This window comes from Anomaloglossus baeobatrachus, chromosome 1 (genome assembly GCF_048569485.1).
Source record: "Anomaloglossus baeobatrachus isolate aAnoBae1 chromosome 1, aAnoBae1.hap1, whole genome shotgun sequence".
Taxonomy (NCBI): Eukaryota; Metazoa; Chordata; class Amphibia; order Anura; family Aromobatidae; genus Anomaloglossus; species Anomaloglossus baeobatrachus.
In genome coordinates, this window is record NC_134353.1 from 57,598,705 (window position 1) to 57,621,195 (window position 22,491).

The 22,491-nt window shown below is 50.7% G+C and overlaps 1 protein-coding gene across 5 annotated transcripts in view; it reads right to left on the reverse strand.

Moving 5' to 3' along the window:
* The window catches only part of CTBP1 (C-terminal binding protein 1), a 676,340-nt gene that overhangs the window by 453,591 nt on the left and 200,258 nt on the right, over positions 1-22,491 (reverse strand). The window lies entirely within an intron of this gene.

A 22,491-nucleotide genomic window follows, 5' to 3' on the forward strand; every position in this document is an offset into this window, starting at 1 on the left:
AGCTGTAATAACAAAAAGTTATGTGATAATGACTGCTGGGGGGGATAGGCATCTATGGAAAAAGACTTAGGCATCTTAGTGAATAAGAATCTAAATTGGAGTGCCCAGTGTCAGGCAGCAGCCACCAAAGCAAATAGGGTGATGGGATGCATTAGAAGAGGTCTGGGGGCACGAGATGAAAACATTCTCCCTCTGTACAAATCACTCGTCAGACCACACTTGGAGTATTGTGTGCAATTTTGGGCGCCGGTGCTGAAGAAAGACATTACTGAACTTGAAAGGGTTCAGAGGCGGGCTACTAAAATAATAAATGGAATGGGTGCATTACAATACACGGAAAGGTTATCAAAATTAGGTCTATTTACTCTAGAAAAGAGAAGACTTAGGGGAGACCTAATAAATATGTACAAATATATCAGAGGGCCATATAGAGATCTCTCCCATGATCTGTTTGTACCAAGGACTATGACAAGAACAAGGGGGCATTATTTTCGATTGGAGGAAAGAAAATTCCTACATCAGCATAGAAGAGGGTTCTTCACGGTAAGAGCAGTGAGGCTCTGGAACTCTCTTCCTGAGGAAGTGGTGATGGCCAACTCACTGAATGAATTTAAGAGAGGAATGGATGCATTTCTTGTTAGCAAAAGTATAGAAGGTTATAAATAGCATAATCTTACAGGTAGATAGAAGAGCGACCAAGATTATTAGAGGAATGGGGGGGGGCTGCAATACCAAGACAGGTTATTAAACTTGGGGTTAGTTAGTTAGGAAAAACAAAGGCTTAGGGGGGATCTAATCACAATGTATAAATATATGAGGGGACAGTACAGAGACCTTTCCAAAGATCTCTTTACACCTAGGCCTGCGACTGGAACACGGGGGCATCCGCTACGTCTTGAGGAAAGAATGTTTAATCATAATCACAGATGAGGACTCTTTACTGTACGAGCAGTGAGACTATGGAGCTCTCTGCCGCATGATGTTGTATTGAGGGATTCACAAGTAAAATTTAAGCAGAGCCTGATCGCATTAATTGAAAAATATAATATTACCAGTTATGTATATTGGATTTTATGACAGGGTGTTGATCCAGGGAACTAGTCTGATTGCCGTATGTGGAGTCAGGAAGGAATTTTTTTCCCCATTGGAGCTTATTTGACACATTGGGGTTTTTTTGCCTTCCTCTGGATCAACATGTTAGGCTAAGGGTTGAACTAGATGGACTTAGAGTCTCCCTTCAACCTTAAAAACTATGAAACTATGAAACTATGAAACTATGATTATCTCTGCTCCCCTCCCCCCAGAAGTCATTATCTCCTCTCTCTATCCCCCCTGCAGTCATGGTAATGACTGCTCATGAAGAGGGGGTGAGGAGATAATGATTATCTCCTCTCCCCTCCCTCCAGCAGTCATTATCTCCTCTTGCCCTCCCCCCAGCAGTCATGTCCCCTGTAGTAATGTGCCCATCCTTGTCCCTTGTAGTAATGTGCCTATCTTGTCCTCTGTAGTAACGTGCCCATCCTTGTCTCCTGAATTAATGTGCCCATCCTGTAGCAATGTTCCCATACTTGTCTCCATCCTATAGTAATGTGCCCATTATTGTACTCTGTAGGAATGTGCCCATCCTTGTCCCCATCCTGTTGTATTGTGCCCATCATTGTCCTCTGTAGTAATGTTCCCATCTTGTCCCCTGTAGTAATGTGCCCATCTTGTCCCCTCTAGTAATGTGCCCATCTTGTCACCCTTGTAGTAGACGCTTGCAGCACCGACTGAGCTGTCGAAGCTACCACTTCCTGCTTTACCCATTTAGGTTACTGGCAGGGGTGTACATAAAAATCATGGGCCCCATAGCAGAAGTTCGTTCTAATTGCCCCCCCTCCCCCCCAAAAAAAAGTATATTTGGTGGTGGGGTCAAAACAAAGAGCATAACTCTGAACTTTGCAGCCCTTACAAAGTAATCTTCCTCCCATTGAAGACCCTAGATTCCCCTTTCATTGCACATATATAGTGTCAACTAAAGTGCTCTCCAAACACATTATGATACCCCCACAATAAATTCCTTCATATGCACAGTATGATGAGAATAATGTGCCCCTCTTTTCTCTCAGGCCCCCAGCAAAGTATGATGACCACCACACAACTCTCTAGAGAGTATAATGGCCCCACCATAACCCTCCACACAGTATGATGACCCCAACACAACCTTCCACACAGTATGATGGTCTACCACAACCCTCCCCACAGTATGATGACCCCAACACAATCCTCCACACAGTATGATGACCCCAACACAATCCTCCACACAGTATGATGACCCCAACACAATCCTCCCCACAGTATGATGACCCCCAACACAATCCTCCCCACAGTATGATGACCCCAACACAATCCTTCCCACAGTATGATGACCCCCAACACAATCCTCCCCACAGTATGATGACCCCAACACAATCCTCCCCACAGTATGATGACCCCAACACAATCCTCCCCACAGTATGATGACCCCCAACACAATCCTCCCCACAGTATGATGACCCCAACACAATCCTTCACACAGTGTAATGGCACCTGCTAGCCCTCCAACCAATATAACAGCCCTCACATAGGCCTTCACAAAGTGTGATGCACCCCACACAAACATGCACACTCTATAATTGCTCAAATGTAGCAAAATGGCCCCAGTAGCCCTCCAAACAGTATAATAACCCCCACATAGCCCTACAAACAGTATATTGACCCCAACATAACCTTGCAAACAGTATATTGGCCTCCACATGGCCCTCCAAACAGTATAGTGGCCCCCCTCATAGCCTTCTAAACAGCATATTTGACCCCCCCACCTAGCCCTCAAATAGTATACCGGCCCACCACATAGCCCTCCAAATAGTATAATGGTCCCCACATAGCCCTGCACATTGTGTGATGCACCCCACGCAAACCTGCAAAAAACATAATTGCTCACATATGGTAAAATGGCCTCACTAGCCCTCCAAACAGTATAACCCCCACATATCCACACAAACAGTATATTGACCCCCACATAGTCCTGAAAACAGTATAAGGACCTCCACATAGCCCGCCAAACGTTATAGTGGCTTCCCTCATAGCTGTCATGGTGACCGACGGAGAGTGGGGACCGGGGATCCTAGACTGGTCCTCAGACTAGGGGGGCCTTGGCTATCCCTTATGTCAGAGTTACCTCTGATGGTGAGGATGTCTGAGCCGCCAGTCTGACCCTGCTCCTGAATCAGCCCTGATCTAGTACACCCTCCCTCCCTACCCAGGGGGAGGGGCGGCTGGGACAGGAGTGTGGTAACACCAACAGTGACAGAAGTGAAGTCTTGGATGCCCCATTTAATGTAACACAGACCACAGCCAGGAGTATAATTATAGGGGGTGCCTGCGCGCTCCCCCCCTATAGCAGTAGTAACCAGGTCATGGTGGCTAGTGAGACCCAAAGACCCATCTGTCACATTAAGTCACCAGTGTAGGCAGTGGGCCCTCTTCTAGATTTTGCACTGGGGCCCAGGAACCTCAGGTTTGGCCTCTGGCCACAGCTGACATTAGATGCGCCTATTAGCGGTATTATTTCATATGGTGGCGATTTGCATGCAAATAAAATAAATAATTAACATATCCTTTTAAAATTCATTTCATAGTGAAAGGTCAAACCTGTCGGCATTCATAGACTTCTGTTTAATCCAAATCCCACATACAAGCCCAAGGGGTGATTGAAATCACAAGAAGGAAACAGTGTGTAGTGTTCATTAAAAGGAGGCGACGCTCATTTCAAGCAAACAGTTTATGACACTCCGGAGGCAGATACACATCCACCGGCCCCGCACATCCCTCCCGGAGACCGCGCTCACACAACGTCTTGTCACGTCTGCGCAGGTTTTATTGTTATTCAGGCTTCGGTTTTTAGAAGTGTTATTAGAGGAGCGTCTCCTAGGTATAAGGAAAAAACGACAACAAAAATGACTTGTATTAATCTGCATTGTCTGTAATATCATGGCCTTCCTGGAAACAGATGAAGGGTAGGCTAAAAATCACTACACGTCCCAGCATGAGGGGACATTACTACAGGATGGGGACAAGGATGGGCACATTAGTACAGGATGAGGACCAGGATGGGGCACATTACTACAGGATGAGGACCAGGATGTGGACATTACTACAGGATGGGGACCAGGATGTGGACATTACTACAGGATAGGGACAAGGATGTGGACATTACTACAGGATGAGGCCCAGGATGTGTACATTACTACAGGATGAGGACCAGAATGTGGACATTACTACAGGATGGGGACCAGGATGTGGACATTACTACAGGATAGGGACAAGGATGTGGACATTACTACAGGATGAGGACCAGGATGTGTACATTACTACAGGATGAGGACCAGGATGTGTACATTACTACAGGATGAGGACCAGAATGTGGACATTACTATAGGATGAGGACCAGGATGTGGACCTTACTACAGGATGAGGACCAGGATGTGGACCTTTCTACAGGATGAGGACCAGGATGTGGACATTACTACAGGATGGCGACCAGGATGTGGACATTACTACAGGATGAGGGCCAGGATGGGCATATTACCACAGAATGGGGACAAGGATGGGCACATCACTACAGGATGGGGACAAGAATGGGCACATTAGTACAGGATGAGGACCAGGATGTGGACATTACTACAGGATGAAGACCAGGATGTGGACCTTACTACAGGAGGAGGACTAGTATGTGGACCTTACTACAGGATGAGGACCAGGATGTGGACATTACTACAGGATGAGGACCAGGATGTGGTTCTTACTACAGAATGAGGACCAGGATGTGGACCTTACTACGGGATGAGGACCAGGATGTGGACATTACTACAGGATGAGGACCAGGATGTGGACCTTACTACAGGATGAGGACCAGGATGTGGACCTTACTACGGGATGAGGACCAGGATGTGGACATTACTACAGGATGAAGACCAGGATGTGGACCTTACTACAGGATGGGGACCAGGATGGGCACATTACTACAGGATGGAAATAAGGATGAGCACATTACTACAGGATGGGGAGAAGGATGGGGCACATTACTACAGGATGGGGACCAGGATGGGCACATTACTACAGGATGAGGACAAGGATGAAGCAAATTACTACAAGAAGATCAAGGATGGCACATTGCTACAGGACGGGGACAAGGATGGGCTTATTACTGCAGGATTGAAATAAGTATGAGCACATTACTACAGGATGAGGACAAGGATGGGCACATTACTACAGGATGAGGACCAGGATGTGGACATTACTACAGGATGGGGACCAGGATGTGGACATTATTACAGGATGAGGACCAGGATGTGGACATTACTATAGGATGAGAATCAGGATCTGGACCTTACTACAGGATGAGGAAAAGGATGTGGACATTACTACAGGATGAGGACCAGGATGTGGACATTTCTACAGGATGAGGACCAGGATAAGCATATTACCACAGGATGGGGACAAGGATGGGCACATCACTACAGGATGGGGACACAAATGGGCACATTAGTACAGGATGAGGACCAGGATGGGGCACATTAGTACAGGATGGGGACAAGGATGGGAACATTACTACAGGATGAGGACCAGGATGTGTACATTACTACAGGATGACATTACTACAAGATGAGGACCAGGATGTGGACATTACTACAGGATGAAGACCAGGATGTGGACCTTACTACAGGAGGAGGACCAGGATGTAGACCTTACTACAGGAGGAGGACCAGGATGTAGACCTTACTACAGGATGGGGACCAGCTTGGGCACATTACTACAGGATGGGGACCAGGATGTGGACATTACTACAGGATGAGGACCAGGATGTGGACATTACTATAGGATGAGGACCGGGATGTGGACCTTACTACAGGATGAGGACCAGGATGTGGATATTACTACAGGATGAAGACAAGGATGTGGACTTTACTACAGGATGGGGACCAGGATGGGCACATTACTACAGGATGGAAATAAGAATGAGCACATTACTACTGGATGGGGACAAGGATGGGGCACATTACTACAGGATGGGGACCAGGATGGGCACATTACTACAGGATTAGGACAAGGATGAAGCAAATTACTACAAGAAGGACAAGGATGGGCACAGTGCTACAGGACTAGTACAAGGATGGGCATATTACTACAGGATGGAAATAAGTATGAGCACATTACTACAGGATGAGGACAGGGATGGGCACATTACTACAAGATGTGGAGCAGGATGGTGCACATTTCTACAAAGAAAAAGAAGGGGAAAAGGATGGAGGACATCAGTAAAAGCTGAGGACTAGGATGGGAACATTACTAAAGATATTGGTCAAAATTACTATATGGTGCTAATTGTAAAACTGTATTACATAAAGGGGATAGAAAGAAAAAATGAAAATAAAGCATGAATTTCTTTTTTTGCCAGCAAAAAATATTTTGTTTATATATATATATATATATATATATATATTATATATATATATATATATATATATATATATATATATATATATATATATATATTAATTTTTTAAACAAAAGAAGTGCACATTTGTTATAGAAAACAAACAAAAATTGATCAAATGGTGTATAGAAAGAAAAATATGGTACCAATAAAAATGTCACTTTGTCCTGAAAAGAATGTCCCCCCAAATTATTTTTTTTCTACACCCAACCGAGTTTGAGACCCCTGCTTTAGGTGGTTGCTTTCTTGCCAGACTCTTCCATACACCGGAGCGCTGGCTCTTGTGTTCACTATGAGAAAGCCGCTGCCAGACCCCCTGTTTGTCTAATTTCCATTAGGATATTGGACATGATAGATCCTTATGAATGCTCAGTGCTCGGTGCTCGAAATGATGAGTGAACAGTACTATGTTCCAATGCTCGTTGCAGAGGACACATAACTATGTAGTGCAGTATAATGCAGTCTCTGGAAGATGGTCGTGAGGTTTTGGGCTGACTTTGACAAACTGATTGTTTGGGCATCCACTTGGTAGATGAGCTTCAGTGCGGATAAATGTAAAGTTTTGCCCCTGGGCACTAAAATGCGGGCACCAAATGTCGGAGGAGTAAAACTAGGAGAGTCAGAGAAAGATTTGGATGTACTTGTAGCTCATAGATTAAATAATGGCATACAATGTCAATTAGCGGCCTCTAAGGCCTCAGGATACTGTCATGTATTAAGAGGCATGAACAGGATGCAATACTACTACTTTACATGGGTTCAGACAGGCAGGACAGGCCTGAGAACTGACAGGTAGTTTAGGTTCGAGAACAGACAGGCAGGACAAGTACAGGTGTAGAAGTGGTTGTGTCCCTACACTAGTGTCGTTTACCAGTGGGTGCCACCTAGTTAGTGGGCTAGAGGAGCAGTAGATTATATATTAGTTAGGACAGGATTAAATGGAAGTAGAGGAAGAGTGACCGGTGGCAAAAGATTTGGCTTGTAGTGCGAGCCTCGTGGGGTGCCAGTTCTGGATAGGGTTCAAGTTAGAGAAGATGTGTGTGGCGCCCTGGACAAGCCAGGTCGTCACAGGTACTACACCAACACACCCTACACCCCGGCTAGGCACACCAAAGTCAAACACAAATCCTTGTTGCCTTCCTCCAGGGGCTGATGTCCACACCAGGGGGTGGGCCAGGCAGTTGGCCCTGCCCACCGAGGAGTTCACAGTCCTGAAGGCGGGAAAAGTTGGGAGATCAGTTTTGGAGAGTGAAGTGGTAGTAGAGGAGACTGACCATGTCCGGGTGTGTGGCCCAGGCACATACAGCAAGGTTGGCAGACGGTGGTGACCGTCTGCAGGAGAGGCTGATTGGAGTGAACCGTAAGGACCGGGGACGGGCGGTGGCCCGCCGGTACCAGATCGGGGAGTGAAGAGAAGCCAGCACCATTCGGCAGGGCCTACGGACCCCGACCAGGCTAGGAGTCGCCGTAAAACCGGTCAAATCCGTTAGCAAAGGGAACCTCCGGGGTTTCCCAGCAGTCAAGACCCGATTGAAGGCAACAGCTCACACCGTAGAGGGAAACACAGTCACCGCCAAGGCTACAGTTCCCAGGGCCAGAGCCTGCGGGCAAAAGGGGCTCCCTCAGCATCCATCCAAACTGGGGAGCGGGTTACTGGTGGGAAGCCATTGGAACCGTAAACACAACACAGGTGCAGGGAAAGGCAGTCACCATCAACCTACCGGGAGGAGAACAACCGCAGCCGCCTGTGGGACCGGTCCATCCAGCCGTTTGTTTGACCAGAGACTCCGTGTGAATTACTGGCTGAGTGAGTACCACCGTGCCGTGCGGCACAGCGCTACCCCCGCGACCCTGCACCTCACCAGGCCCCGTAACCCGTCTGTCATCCCTAACCCTCACTCGGGCCCCGGGACAACCAACCCCCCTACCCACGGAGGGGAGAACCAACATCCAAGCTGCTCCCTGTCATCGCTCCCGGGATCCCCGTCCAGAGCAGCGCTGGTGTTACAACTTCACCACAACCGTGGGTGGCGTCACGGACAATATCCCCAAACCACACACCAACCCCCCTTTCACTCACGGGCGAGGAATGCCGCTCGAGTCCCCGGGATCCGGCCCACCGCTCGAGCCACCACCGAGCAGCAGCTGCAGCAGCCGGACCCGAGCAGTGGGTGAGCGCAGCGTCCCCTCCCCCGCCCGCGACAACTTGGCGTCACGAACAGGATCTTACCGCTCTGCCGTCTGGTAGAGGTGCGCCTTGTGACCGCCGGAGGTGTCCGGCCGAAAATCTTGAGAAGCCGCCATTTTGGGCGCGAAAAGTCCCCGCTTGAGCGTCTTCCCGAGTAGTGGAGGCGCGAAAGCTGAAACCCCACCCCTGTGAAGGAGGAGCTGGAAAAAGACTAAGGGGGACGGATGGCGTCTGGCCGCATGTGGCCCGCTGCTATAAAAGCAGGGACGCCAGGACCCTGCGGCCATCTTTTTGTTCCTGGAAAAGGCCGCTGCAGCGATGCACCAACCATCCCGCAGCACCATAGCCGCCGCGCCCGGGACCGCGTCGTGGGTGAAAGACCGGACCGTCCCGCTGAGTAACCGTCTGCAGGCCCGCATGCAGCTCCTCCTGGAGGAGTGGGAGGCTGACATGGCGGACGTGGTGGCTGCTATGCGGAGACGCGTGGTGGAGGAAGATCTGGAGAAGCGGGTAAGAGACCCACGGCCCTGTATTCCCGAGAAATCGGCCACTGCGGCTGAGGGGCCCGGCCTGTACCCGCTTACCCTGTCACCTCCCCCGCTACCCGCGTTAGTCGCTGCCGCCCCGCCACTAGGCCCGCTACCCGCCCAACCGGTAGCAGTACCCTGCCTGTCCGCCCGAGCGGACCGACCGGCTGCAGACGCTCAGGGCCGCTCTGAACCGCCTCTGTGGGAGCCGCCGAGACTGCGGTCCCTTAACAAAGGTATGTCAGAGGCCCCGGCAAGGATAACACCAGGCACTGTGCCCGAGCCCGGGACCGTGGCGTGGATGAAGGCCAGAGTAATTGAATTCAACCAACGCCAGCAGAATCAGATATACCTCATGATGGAGCAGTGGACCAATGAGGTAGAAATGCTGGTTGCGACTGCCCCGATGTATGGGATGGGAGCAGATGTGATGGAGCCGACGGGTGACCCACGCCCCCATGTCCTACCAGGACCGGCCACTGCGGCTGGGGGGCCCGGCCCAGTCTCGGCCCTCGTATCATCCCTGCCATTACCTATGGGACGCCTCAGCATTGACCAACCTGACCAGCTGCCCCGTGCTACCACAGTAGAGCCTGACGTGCTGAATGACGGAAACCTGGAGACTGCGGCAGATGGCGGCCACCCGCCAGGTGCCGGGACAGTTGATGATAACTCCGGCCCCGGCGCCGGGCCCACCTCTGAGTTCGAGGAGGCGAGTGAGCGCCTCCGCTATGAAGGAGAGCCGGTGGTTTTCTATAGTCCGCGCACCGGTGGAAATGGATACCAGGCGCCCCTCTCCCAGCAGGCCTGCCACTGCATGTTCGAAATGTTGGTGGCAGAGGATGAGGCCACCTCAGGGGAAGAGTCAGAGTGATGGCAGCGGATCCCCGCTGCAAATTGTCCCCGTTGGGACCATCAGCACCGTTGTTGTTAACAGTTTGAAAGTTTTGAATGATACGTGAAGAATGAATCAACCGAAGAAGTTTACCTGATTGGCACCGTGATTGAACCGGCCGTTGCCGGCAACTGTTGTCCCCGTAGGGACTGTCTGCAACCGTTGCGTAAGCAACTGCTTACGGACAAGCCCGAGAACTTGCAGGCAACCACAAACTTAGTGGAATGTAAATAAAAATGTTTTTGGCTTGATACCGTTACCGCCTCCGGAGAGGCTGATTTGGGAGGATGGGCCTGGAGGAAAGGGATGGCCCAGGCCCGCCACTACCGTAACCGGTGGCGATCCTCCGGGGGTTCAGGGGTCCCCATGGACGCGGGTCCCCTGAAAGAGACAGAACCCGCTCGGGCAACTTGGTGCTGGACTGGGGTCAAGGGGTGTTGCCCGCTTCTTAGGGGCAGCATCAGGGCCAGGTTGTTTGGGTGGGAGAAGAGCAGAAGCCGTACCGTTGAAAAATGTTTATGATGTCTTTATATGTTTTTACCGTTTTTACTCTTTTGCAGTTAAACAAAAATAAAACCGGTGATGGACAGGCAGCCCGCGGACGGTCTGCATTATACTAAGGGGGAATGTGGCGCCCTGGACAAGCCAGGTCGTCACACGTACTACACCAACACACCCTACACGCCGGATATGCACACCTAAGTCAAACACAAATCCTTGTTGCCTTCCTCCAGGAGCTGATGTCCACACCAGGGGGTGGGCCAGGCGGTTGGCCCCGCCCACCGAGGAGTTCACAGTCCTGAAGGCGGGAAAAGTTGAGAGATCAGTTTTGGAGAGTGAAGTTGTAGTAGAGGAGACCCGAGCAGTGGGTGAGCGCAGCGTCCCCTCCTCCGCCCGCGACATGTGGTCATAGTGTTAGGGCCAGTCAGGGAACCCTGAGGTAACCTCGAGAGCTCCGGAGCCTACGGCTCACCCCAACAGGCTTAGAGAATCATGCGACTAGAGAGCCATCTTGGCCTTGAAGCAAACAAAGGTGTGAGCAACAGGGGGGAACAAAGACACAGACCCGGTGTCACGGATGTAATGAAGAAAGCTGAAGACTGGGACTCCTACACTGAACCTCAGGCTAGGGGGACCCTAGTGAACAAAGGAAAAAGAGTCCAGCTCACCACACTAGGAGACAGTCCTAGGACGGTGCACGGATTGGTAGGTGAATCGAGAAGTAAGGCAAAGGGAGAAAGATCCAGCATCCAGTCCTCGTAGTAAAAAAAATCAGCTTTATTGATTATTCACGTTAATAACTACGCAGTAAAAAACAATCCATCAGGGTGACATGGTCAGGAAACATGAAGACGCGTTTCGGACGTCTTGCGTCCTTAATCCTAGTCTGGCCCTCAGACTAGGGAGACCCTAGCTATCCCTAATCTCAGATTTACCTCTGTAGGTGAGGATGTCTGAGCCACCTTCCTAGCCCTGCTCCTGACCAGTCCTGATCTTATACCCCCCTCCCCCCTACCCCAGGGGGGGCACTGACCGGAGTGTGATAAAAACAACATAGATAGATAAAACAGGCGAAACCAAAACTCTGTCTCACAGCACGCTCGTAAAGGTATAAAACAATAAGAGATAAGGAAGGAAATAAGAGCAAGGAGGAAACAACAAGACGACAAGAGAGAATTCCACAACAAGTTCAAGTGACTCGCCCACCCCAGGGCTATGGGACACCCGGTGCCGGGCTGGACTAGTCCGGTGGTAGTCAGTGGTGGCTGGGCCCGGCTCCGTGGCCCTGGTGGGTGTCAGTAGAATATGTGGCTTGCTTGTTAATGGTTGTGTTCGTGACGCCACCTGTGGTATGCGGCTAATAAGCCGCCGCTGCTGTGTGAGGCCTCCGGGATGATATTATGGCAGCTATGATGGTACTGCTCCCCACAGGTGGAGCAATGCCCGGGGCACAGTTGGTGCTTGTGAAAGTCTATGGTGCTGTGTGACTAACACGGTGCAGGGCCGACAGGCGAGGAAAGAACCAGGCACAAACAACAGTCTCTTTACCTTTTCCTCTTTTACTCTGGGAACAGTCCAGTCCTGGGAGACCGTTACAGGTGGTGATGGGGATCCGGTCGGCCTGGAAGTACTTGGGGTGATCTTTCTGGCCAGCTGAGCATGAGGCCTACTCCTGTACCTTTCTTGGTGATGATAGGACCCTGCTTCTCTGAATCCAGCAATGGCCCTCTTCGCTGCTGGGACCAATAGCACGTCCCTTCCCTCTGTAGGTGGCTGCGCAGGCCCACTCCCTGGTGCTTCTCCGCTGGGGTCCACACCGGGCCCTGATGCTGCAGCTGTACCATGGATGTGTCTGGGCCAGGGGCTTGCAGCTCCCCTGCCCTTCGGATTCGGCTACCAGGGACGGATTTTATACCCTGGCAACCACAGACTCCGATGTCCGAGTCTCTCTGCTGCCTCTCAGCTACTCCTGCTTCTCTGGGCCAAACTGCTCCAGCTCTAGGCCCCAGATTCACAGGACAGCTCACTCTGTGTCTGTTCACTTCTGCTGCTCCCTACAGACTAACTAACTCCTCCCCCAGGTCAGGCTTAAGGAAGCTCCCTGAAACTTCAGGTTCAGAGCTCCCCCTACTGGCCTGAGGGAGAAACTGCGGTGGATGTTAACTTACTGGCCAGTAGATTTCCCCATTACCTCCAGGCTCAGCATTAACCCTCAGGAGGGCAATGCCATTGTGGCGACCAGGTCCTAGGGCGCCACACTCCCCCTTAGTTAAATTCAGTACTCCCGGACTGTAGAAACAAAACATAACATGTCATACATTTCATCCCAATATGGGAGGCACATTCTCTTTAACGTTACAATCTTAAACATTTCTATAAGAGTCCAGTGTGGCTCCCTGCCGGGTGTCCATTACACTGCTCCATGGGGGACCCGCCGCGATCAAACCCCCAACGTAGGCTCTGGGCGTGCGTCAGAGCATTGATGACCCCACTCTATGCACGCCGGACGGGTTTTTCTTCAGGGGTGTTTGAGCACACTGGTGCTAACTATGAACAATTTAGGTATTGGCCACCCATAGTCCAGTGGCCCAATTGTCCATTTTCGCAATCAAAGAAAAAGAAAACATTTTGTGCACAACATGACAGACATTTTGCATAACTATTTACACTCTAATAAGTACTCTTTACTTTATACAGTAGACTCCCTATACCTTAGAGGGGGTTGTCCCCGAGTGCTGCGCTGGGACCTACGTAGCTCTGGTGTTTGCCCCTGACTACGTGGTACGTCTTCTATCTCAGCACTACAGGTGGGCCTAACCCCAATAGGTAAGCGTGATGGTTGCCTTTGTGGTCCAGGAGTCGCCAAGGGTATGACAGGTTCACCACTGACAGGGGGTTGATCCTCCTGTTCCACTGCTGGCGTGTCATCTCGTGCTGGAGCGGACGATTCTTTAGGTGGATCCGGAACCTTTTCTGTTTCTGGCTCGACCAACTGCGGAAACGCCAAAACTGGTACCACTATGGCATTGTTGATTCGGGTCCAAGTTTTGGGGAACTTCCCAAGGATGGTTTGAATCATCTCCCCTTCTTTCTCTTGACTTTGGGGACTTCCTTGTACTCCTTCCATTTCTCTTTGGATTCGGCACCGTTCAGGGCACGCTTTCAGGCGGTCTCGGGAAATTGCTTGACAGGTCTTGCCTTCATCTTTGCTTATGAGGCATACCTTACTATTGTCAAAGTTGGAGGGGATAATGGTGTAGGGCTCGTTTTCCCACTGATCATCCAACTTATGCGTCTTCCGCTTCTTCTTGAGGACTTGTTCTCCAGGTGCTAAGGGAGTTGCTGGGGCTGTTTGATTGTAATGCTGTTCTTGTCTCGTTCTTGCTTGAGACAGGCTCCTTTCCACGCACTCCTGGACCTTACGGTACCGCTGCTGCCGTTCTGCATCCCAATCCTCTATTTCTTGAACCGCCTCAGGCGACACAGTCCCCATCTCAAAGTCTACAGGCAACTTGCCTGGTCTGGCTCGCATCAGGTAAGCGGGGCTGCAGTTGGTCGAATTCACTGGGATGTGGTTGTACAAGTCTACCAGATCTGGCAACTTTTCTGGCCATTGGTTCCTCTCTTCCAGCGGTAGGGTCTTCAGCATATCAATAACCACATGGTTCATTTTCTCGCACAGTCCATTGGTCTGGGGGTGGTACGGTGTGGTTCGAATTTTCTTACAACCGTACATGTTACAGAACTCTTGGAACACTTCAGCCTCGAATGCAGGACCCTGATCCGTCAGTACCCTTTCCGGATAGCCGTGCGGTCGACAAAAGGATGCCTGGAACGCTCTAGCTGCCGTCCTGGCTGTCTGGTCCTTCACAGGCACTACTACCAGGAAACAAGAGTAATGGTCCACAATGGTGAGGGCGTACACATAGCCTGACCGGCTTGGTGTTAACTTCACGTGGTCCAGGGCCACCAACTCCAGGGGCTGCTTCGTGACAATTGGCTGTAGGGGAGACCTTTGGCTGGCATCATCCTTCCGCCTCAAGTTACACGGGCCACAGTCTCGGCACCATTTCTCGATCATCTTTCTCATGTGCACCCAGTAGAACCGATCACGGAGTAAGGTCTCCAACTTCTTCCACCCGAAGTGCCCGGCGTTATCATGATACGCTGCTAGGACCATTGGAGCATCCCTCTGCGGAACCACTATCTGCCAGACAAGTTCATTTGTTCGATAGTTGACATATCTCTTGCAGAGCTTGCCCTGGTAGGTGAACAGTCGTCCCCTCTCCTTCCACAGCTGCTGGGCTTCCTCTGGAGCGTCTGGGCCAAGATGGGTCTCAGCTTGCGCTAGCTTCTCTTTGACCAATCGCACGGCCGGGTCACCATTCTGTGTTTCTTCCCAATTATGGTGGAGTAATGGATTGACCGAGACCTCGTGCTGGTTTAAGCGCTTCACTCCCACAGCATGCTCACACTGTGAAACACCCTGGTGATGGAAAGCCGGTAACTCTATCTCTTCGAGTTCATCCAGGTCTTCTCCAGACTCGGGTAAGTGAGGCATTCTGGACAGCGCATCAGCATTGTTATTCTTCTTGCCAGCCCGATACTTGATGGTAAAGTCAAAGTTAGACAGCCGGGCCATCCATCGCTGTTCCATCGCACCTAACTTGGCTGTTGCCAGGTGTGTCAACGGATTGTTGTCCGTGAAGATGGTAAACTTGGCCGATGCCAGATAGTGCTTGAAGCGTTCAGTCACTGCCCACACAATAGCGAGGAACTCCAGCTTGAAGGAACTGTAGTTTTCTGGATTCCTTTCCGTGGGCCGAAGCTTCCTACTGGCGTACGCTATTACCCTCTCTCTGCCTCCCTGTACCTGGGACAGAACTGCTCCCAGTCCCACGTTGCTGGCGTCTGTGTACAGTATAAACGGTTGGCTGTAGTCAGGGTAGGCCAGAATTTCTTCTCCCGTGAGAGCCCCTTTCAGCCGGACAAAGGATGTTTCCAGTTGGCTGCCCCATTCAAATGGAGGGCTCTGCTTCTTAGCCTGCTTCGGCTGGCCCACCAGGAGATCTTGAAGGGGCGCTGCTATCTTGGTGAACCCATCAATGAACCTTCGGTAGTAGCCCACCAGTCCAAGGAACTGCCGCACCTCCTTCACCGTGGTGGGTCTTGGCCAGTCCTTAATTACCGTGACTTTCTCCGGATCAGGTGCCACGCCTTCTGCGCTGACCACATGACCCAGGTACTGTACCTTTGGCTTCAAGAGGTGACATTTGGACGGCTTGATCTTCAGGCCATATTTCGACAAGGACTCAAACACTTCTGCTAAGTGCTTCAGGTGGTCCTCATAAGTCTTGGAGTAGACTATTACGTCATCCAGGTACAGCAGCACGGTTTCGAAGTTGTGGTGGCCCAAGCAGCACTCCATCAACCGTTGGAATGTCCCTGGGGCGTTGCAGAGCCCGAATGGCATACAATTGAACTCACAGAGACCCATTGGTGTCGTGAATGCAGTCTTCTCCTTGTCCGCCTCTGCCACGGGAACCTGCCAATACCCACTGGTGAGATCCAAGGTGGAGAAATAGTTAGCTGACTTTAAGGCTGTTAGTGACTCCTCTATTCTGGGTAGTGGATAGGCATCTTTATGTGTAATGCGGTTAATTTGCCTGTAATCTACACACATTCTCATTGTACCATCTTTTTTCTTTACGAGCACTAGTGGAGCTGCCCAGGGGCTACAACTATCTCTGATAACCCCAGCCTCCTTCATTTCCCGTAAGATTTCCTTGGCACACTGATACTGTGCGGGGATGGTTGTTACCTGGGACCCCGTATCCAGGAGGGCATTCAAAGGGATTCCATCCAGCACAATAGGAAGGACCGGTCGTCCTCCCACATACTTGCTGCGGCTGGGGGTTGAGCCGGGCTTCCTTACACCTGGGGGTCGGCTCCTGGCCCCAGGCTCGGCCCATTTAAAGGACAGCGTCGTGCAATGTGGCCCGCCTGGTTGCAGTTGCGGCAGATCGGTTGTCCTGTTGAATCGTACCGGTCTGTGTCTCTGCCTCGGGTCGGCGGAATCCTTCTCTGTCGCATCCATGGGACGTCCTCTGGGCTGGAGGCCAACTCGATTTTCGCAGGCGAGGGGGTCATTTGTAGAGACTGCACGGTCTTGGCAAGGGCAGCCACAGTCTTGGTCAGCTCCTGGACCTGTTGTCTGAGCTCCGCAGTGGGATCCTTATCCAGGGACTGCGCCTCAGCCCCTGCAGTGGCTCGTGTTGCAGGCACCACCCCGGGGTACGTGATAGCAGGAGGCCGGAGGGGTACTGGGTCATTCGGCGTAGATTCTCTCAGTACCCTGATGGCCTGGTCCTTAAACTTGGCAAAGTCCAGAGCAGGGTTCTGCAGGACCAGGATACGCAGCTGGGTCCTGTGGGCATCTGACAGGAGCCCCTCTATGAACTGCTCAGTTAGGAGTTTGTCTTCTTCACGTACACTCTCTGGGTCCACCTGTTTAACTGCTTTCAGGGCCTCTTGCAGGTTTAGGGCATAGTCCCTTATGCTGTCTGTGGCCCGCTGCTTGCACCCAAAGAATCTCATCTTTATCTCTGCTGCGGTGCGAGTGTCAAACGTACTCTTTAGCTTGGCCAGTATCTGGGCTGCTGTCCCTTTATCTGTATCAGGCCATGACTTCGCTTCACGCTGGGCTGCGCCGGCTAGCTGTCCCATTAATATGCCCACCTTCTGGCTCTCAGTCAGCGGATACACCCGGAATAAGCTGTGCAGGCTTTCTCTGAAGTCACTCAAGGTATGGGACTCCCCGGAGTATTGCGGCAGCCATTCTGCTCCCGGTATGTATGGCATGGTGATCGGCATTACCGGCGCTACAGTGGGGGCCGGGGCGACGGCGACTGGGATTGCTTCTGCTGGTGCTGCGGCGTCTCGGGCTATGGCAGCCACCTGCCCTCCCTCTGAGTCGGACATCTTCCTCCCCCTTAGTGAACCTTACCAGGCTCCGTTCACTTTTCAAATTTTCTTCCGGGTCGCGCGGGGTTAACAGCGCTCTGCTCTGATGGCGCGCTCCCTTCGCGCTCTTTGTCAGGCACGCCCCCCTTCTTCCTGCGCTCGGCGAGGCTAATGGCGGCGGTGGTCTGCAGCCAGTACACAATCTTTTAAGCACAATTCCGGCAGGCGCACAGTACCCGGTGGGACCGGGCACGAAATCCTGTTCGTGACGCCAAAAGTTGACTCGCCCACCCCAGGGCTATGGGACACCCGGTGCCGGGCTGGACTAGTCCGGTGGTAGTCAGTGGTGGCTGGGCCCGGCTCCGTGGCCCTGGTGGGTGTCAGTAGAATATGTGGCTTGCTTGTTAATGGTTGTGTTCGTGACGCCACCTGTGGTATGCGGCTAATAAGCCGCCGCTGCTGTGTGAGGCCTCCGGGATGATATTATGGCGGCTATGATGGTACTGCTCCCCACAGGTGGAGCAATGCCCGGGGCACAGTTGGTGCTTGTGAAAGTCTATGGTGCTGTGTGACTAACACGGTGCAGGGCCGACAGGCGAGGAAAGAACCAGGCACAAACAACAGTCTCTTTACCTTTTCCTCTTTTACTCTGGGAACAGTCCAGTCCTGGGAGACCGTTACAGGTGGTGATGGGGATCCGGTCGGCCTGGAAGTACTTGGGGTGATCTTTCTGGCCAGCTGAGCATGAGGCCTACTCCTGTACCTTTCTTGGTGATGATAGGACCCTGCTTCTCTGAATCCAGCAATGGCCCTCTTCGCTGCTGGGACCAATAGCACGTCCCTTCCCTCTGTAGGTGGCTGCGCAGGCCCACTCCCTGGTGCTTCTCCGCTGGGGTCCACACCGGGCCCTGATGCTGCAGCTGTACCTTGGATGTGTCTGGGCCAGGGGCTTGCAGCTCCCCTGCCCTTCGGATTCGGCTACCAGGGACGGATTTTATACCCTGGCAACCACAGACTCCGATGTCCGAGTCTCTCTGCTGCCTCTCAGCTACTCCTGCTTCTCTGGGCCAAACTGCTCCAGCTCTAGGCCCCAGATTCACAGGACAGCTCACTCTGTGTCTGTTCACTTCTGCTGCTCCCTACAGACTAACTAACTCCTCCCCCAGGTCAGGCTTAAGGAAGCTCCCTGAAACTTCAGGTTCAGAGCTCCCCCTACTGGCCTGAGGGAGAAACTGCGGTGGATGTTAACTTACTGGCCAGTAGATTTCCCCATTACCTCCAGGCTCAGCATTAACCCTCAGGAGGGCAATGCCGTTGTGGCGACCAGGTCCTAGGGCGCCACACAAGCACCACGCAATATAATCCTCAGCAGGACAGGGACACACCAGCACACAGACCAACACACCAATAAACTGTAATCGGTGTGGGAAGACAGATTCCACCATCTTAGAAAAGTGGGGAGCAAATGTGAAAGGTTTCCAAAAACATGTGATCCCAGACGTAACCAGCAGGCTAGCAATGGATATCTTTTGCTAGCCTGACCATGAATGAGCACACAGCTGGTTGATGCCCGAGCCTGCCTATTTAACTCAGAAACACCAGAGAAACAATAGGATGGAATGTTATAATCTGTAATGTGAATAGAGTCTATTGCCACCATGATGATCAGAGAGTTTTGAGCAAAACTCCATCTGACACCCGTCAGCTTGAGGATGAGGCCCAAGATAGTGAAGGACAGGTTGAGAAAGAGTACCCGAGAAACAGGAGAATGAAAACTGTGAGGAGTGAGGCCATGTGTAACAGTGCGAAGAATAAACTGAAACGGTTTGGTTGTCAAGTGAACTCTGGTATTGCGTGTTACTCTTTTGTCTACGACGAGAACTGGCAGTGGGGTGATGGACACCAGCCTGAAGAGAACAGTTTGTGCCATGCACCCCACCCTAAGTCACACCCATACATGGAGTCTCCTTGGCGACGGAACGCAATGCCCTTACGGACCGTCCTCCGTGCCTTACTTCACAGTCACAGGCTGACAGGACAGGTACTGGTTCAGGGACCTGAAAATTAACTATCAGGCACAGGACTAACTAGAAACTCTGTTGCTCAGGCACTTCCCAATGGGGGAAGGTGCCTTAAATTCTTAGAGCCTCCCATTAACAGGCTGGAAACATTTCAGGCTTGCGCGGGCTGCCCTATTAAGAATCAGGAGGTAAAGTCTATTCACTAAAAGGATTGTTAGGAGAACTGTGAGACATGCACAAGCCTTGAGAGCAGGGGACTGCAGTGGGAGCCAACACGCATGGAGAAGAAAAAGCAGGACCGCCGCGGCAGTGAGTTTATCAGCATACCTGCAATACGCAGGGCCATAAAAACTGGGGCATGGAGGATCGTGGTTATGAGGAATGATTAAATTAATTAATTTAGTCTAAGGGGGAACATAACTAACTTGTACAAGTACTTGAATGGCTAAAATTCTATTCTATGTTAACCTTAACAAAAGATAAGGGGTCTGGAGAAAGAAAGGTTCAATTTGAAGAAAATTGCACCCAAGGATGAACCAGACTTGTACAAATCCACTATTCTCTTCCTGAGATCTTGGCTGATTTCTTTTGAGTTTGCCATGATGCTACACAAAGAAGCCGTGTGTTTCAGGTGTGCAGTAAAATACATCCACAGGTGTGTCTCTAATTAACTCAGATGTTCCCAATAAACCTATCAGAAGCTTCCAAAGACATGACATCATCATATGGGCTGTCCCATATTGTTTAAAGGCATAGTACTATTAGTGTATGTAAACCTTTGACTGCACAAAATGATAAAAATGCCTTCAAAACTTCTCTCTCTCATTATTCTGATATTTGGTAAATATAAATAATTTTGGTTCCTAATTGACCTAAAATGGGAAAGGTTTATTCTTATTTCATGTCAGATAGTGAGAAAAACCTGCAGATGTGTCTTTATAGAGAGCGGAGGGGAAAACCTGCAGATGTGTCTTTATAGAGAGCGGAGGGGAAAACCTGCAGATGTGTCTTTATAGAGAGCGGAGGGGAAAACCTGCAGATGTGTCTTTATAGAGAGCGAAGGGGAAAACCTGGAGATGTGCCTTTATAGAGAGCGGAGGGAAAACCTGGAGATGTGCCTTTATAGAGAGCAGAGGGAAAAACCTGGAGATGTGTCTGTATAGAGAGCGGAAGGAAAAACCTGCAGATGTGTCTTTATAGAGTGGAAGAAAAAAAACTGCAAATGTGTCTGTATAGAGAGCGGAGGGAAAAACCTGCAGATGTGTCTTTATAGAGAGTGGAAGGAAAAACCTGCAGATGTGTCTGTATAGAGAGCGGAGGGAAAAACCTGCAGATGTGTCTGTATAGAGAGCGGAGGGAAAAACCTGCCGATGTGTCTTTATAGAGAGCGGAAGGAAAAACCTGCAGATGTGTCTTTATAAAGAGCGGAGGGAAAAACCTGCAGATGTGTCTTTATAGAGAACGGAGGGAAAATTCTGGTTTTATCTATATGTAAATGTGTAAAGTTCTCCTCCTTGGTCCAGTGGATCGACAATTGGGATAAGAAGGGAAAGATTAGCGCTTCTGAGGTGGGCTGGATCGTGCGTTATGGCCGTACATATAGTCCTTCCTTTTATTCTTTTCTTTTGCTTGGTTCAATTTGATGGACATTTGCATTTTTCCAATCGTATTAACTATATAACTATAGTGCAACTCCCAACACGATGCAAACACTGCATGATTCTAATAAAATTCTGTATAAAACAACACAACCCTCAACATGGCCCAATCATTGGACGTGATCAGCCCCCCCCCCCCACCATGACATATTAATATGGTGTCTGATCCATCATATTGTCAGTGTAAGTGTCTCTGTATGTCTGTGGTGCCCTGTATGTAGGATGCACTGGACAGCACACTGCGTGGCGGCATGTTTTCGAAACGCGTGGGGGGAGGCTGCTGATGTTTCCGGTGTCATTGTTACATGGCAGATAATCACACATCATTATTCCTGACAATGGTACAGAACTTGTAGCGAGCAGTGTTATTCTTTATCCGTGTTATTCCTGATAATTGTATGCCATTTATTTATATTACGCATCCTACAGCATTAAAAATAGCGTGCATATAATAACATTAATGGCCCAGAAGCGTAGAAAGAAATATTCATGGCAGGAGAGTCTGTAGGGTATAACAATTCTAATGAGGAAGTCTTTCTTCTGCGAGATTATAGAAAATGGAAATGCATTTAACATGAGAGGTTAATAGAGGATTCACAGATATCATTAAGAACAATTCTGAAGATACCCAAAATTCCAGAATCTGAGAACATCCTGAACGTCATATGTGTCCGAAGTCACCTATCTAATATATATCCAATATCACCCTGTATAAGAATCTCAGTCCTACTAATAGGCGGTCTAATAATGGGGTACGAGGACTGGGAACCCCACTAGCTCTAGTGTACCGCCCCGTGCTCGGCAGCCGAGCCGCTCGGATCTGGACCTTCAGTGGGTGGCTCGAGTGTCTCCGGACCCGGGGGTCTCACGGTCACTTCAACCCAAAAGGGGATTGCGGTTTGGGGACGTATGTGTACGGCCGGAGCCGTGTTAAGTTCGTGACACCACCCACAGGATGTGGTGAAGGTAGACACCACCGCTGCAGTCACGGGGCACCCGGGGGAGATGTTGCGCAGCAAGTTGTTAACACCTCCGTGGGCAGTGATGGTGGCCCCAGGACCCGTTGGGAGTTTTTGGCGGTGCAGGGAGATGGGCGGCCGGAGGGCACTGATGTACTCACTATTAGTAAACACACGAGTCTCTGGTAAACCAAGGTGATGGTGGTCGGTGCCCGCAGCCGGCTGCAGTCTGGTCCCCCCACCCGGTTGGTGGTCTCCGTCT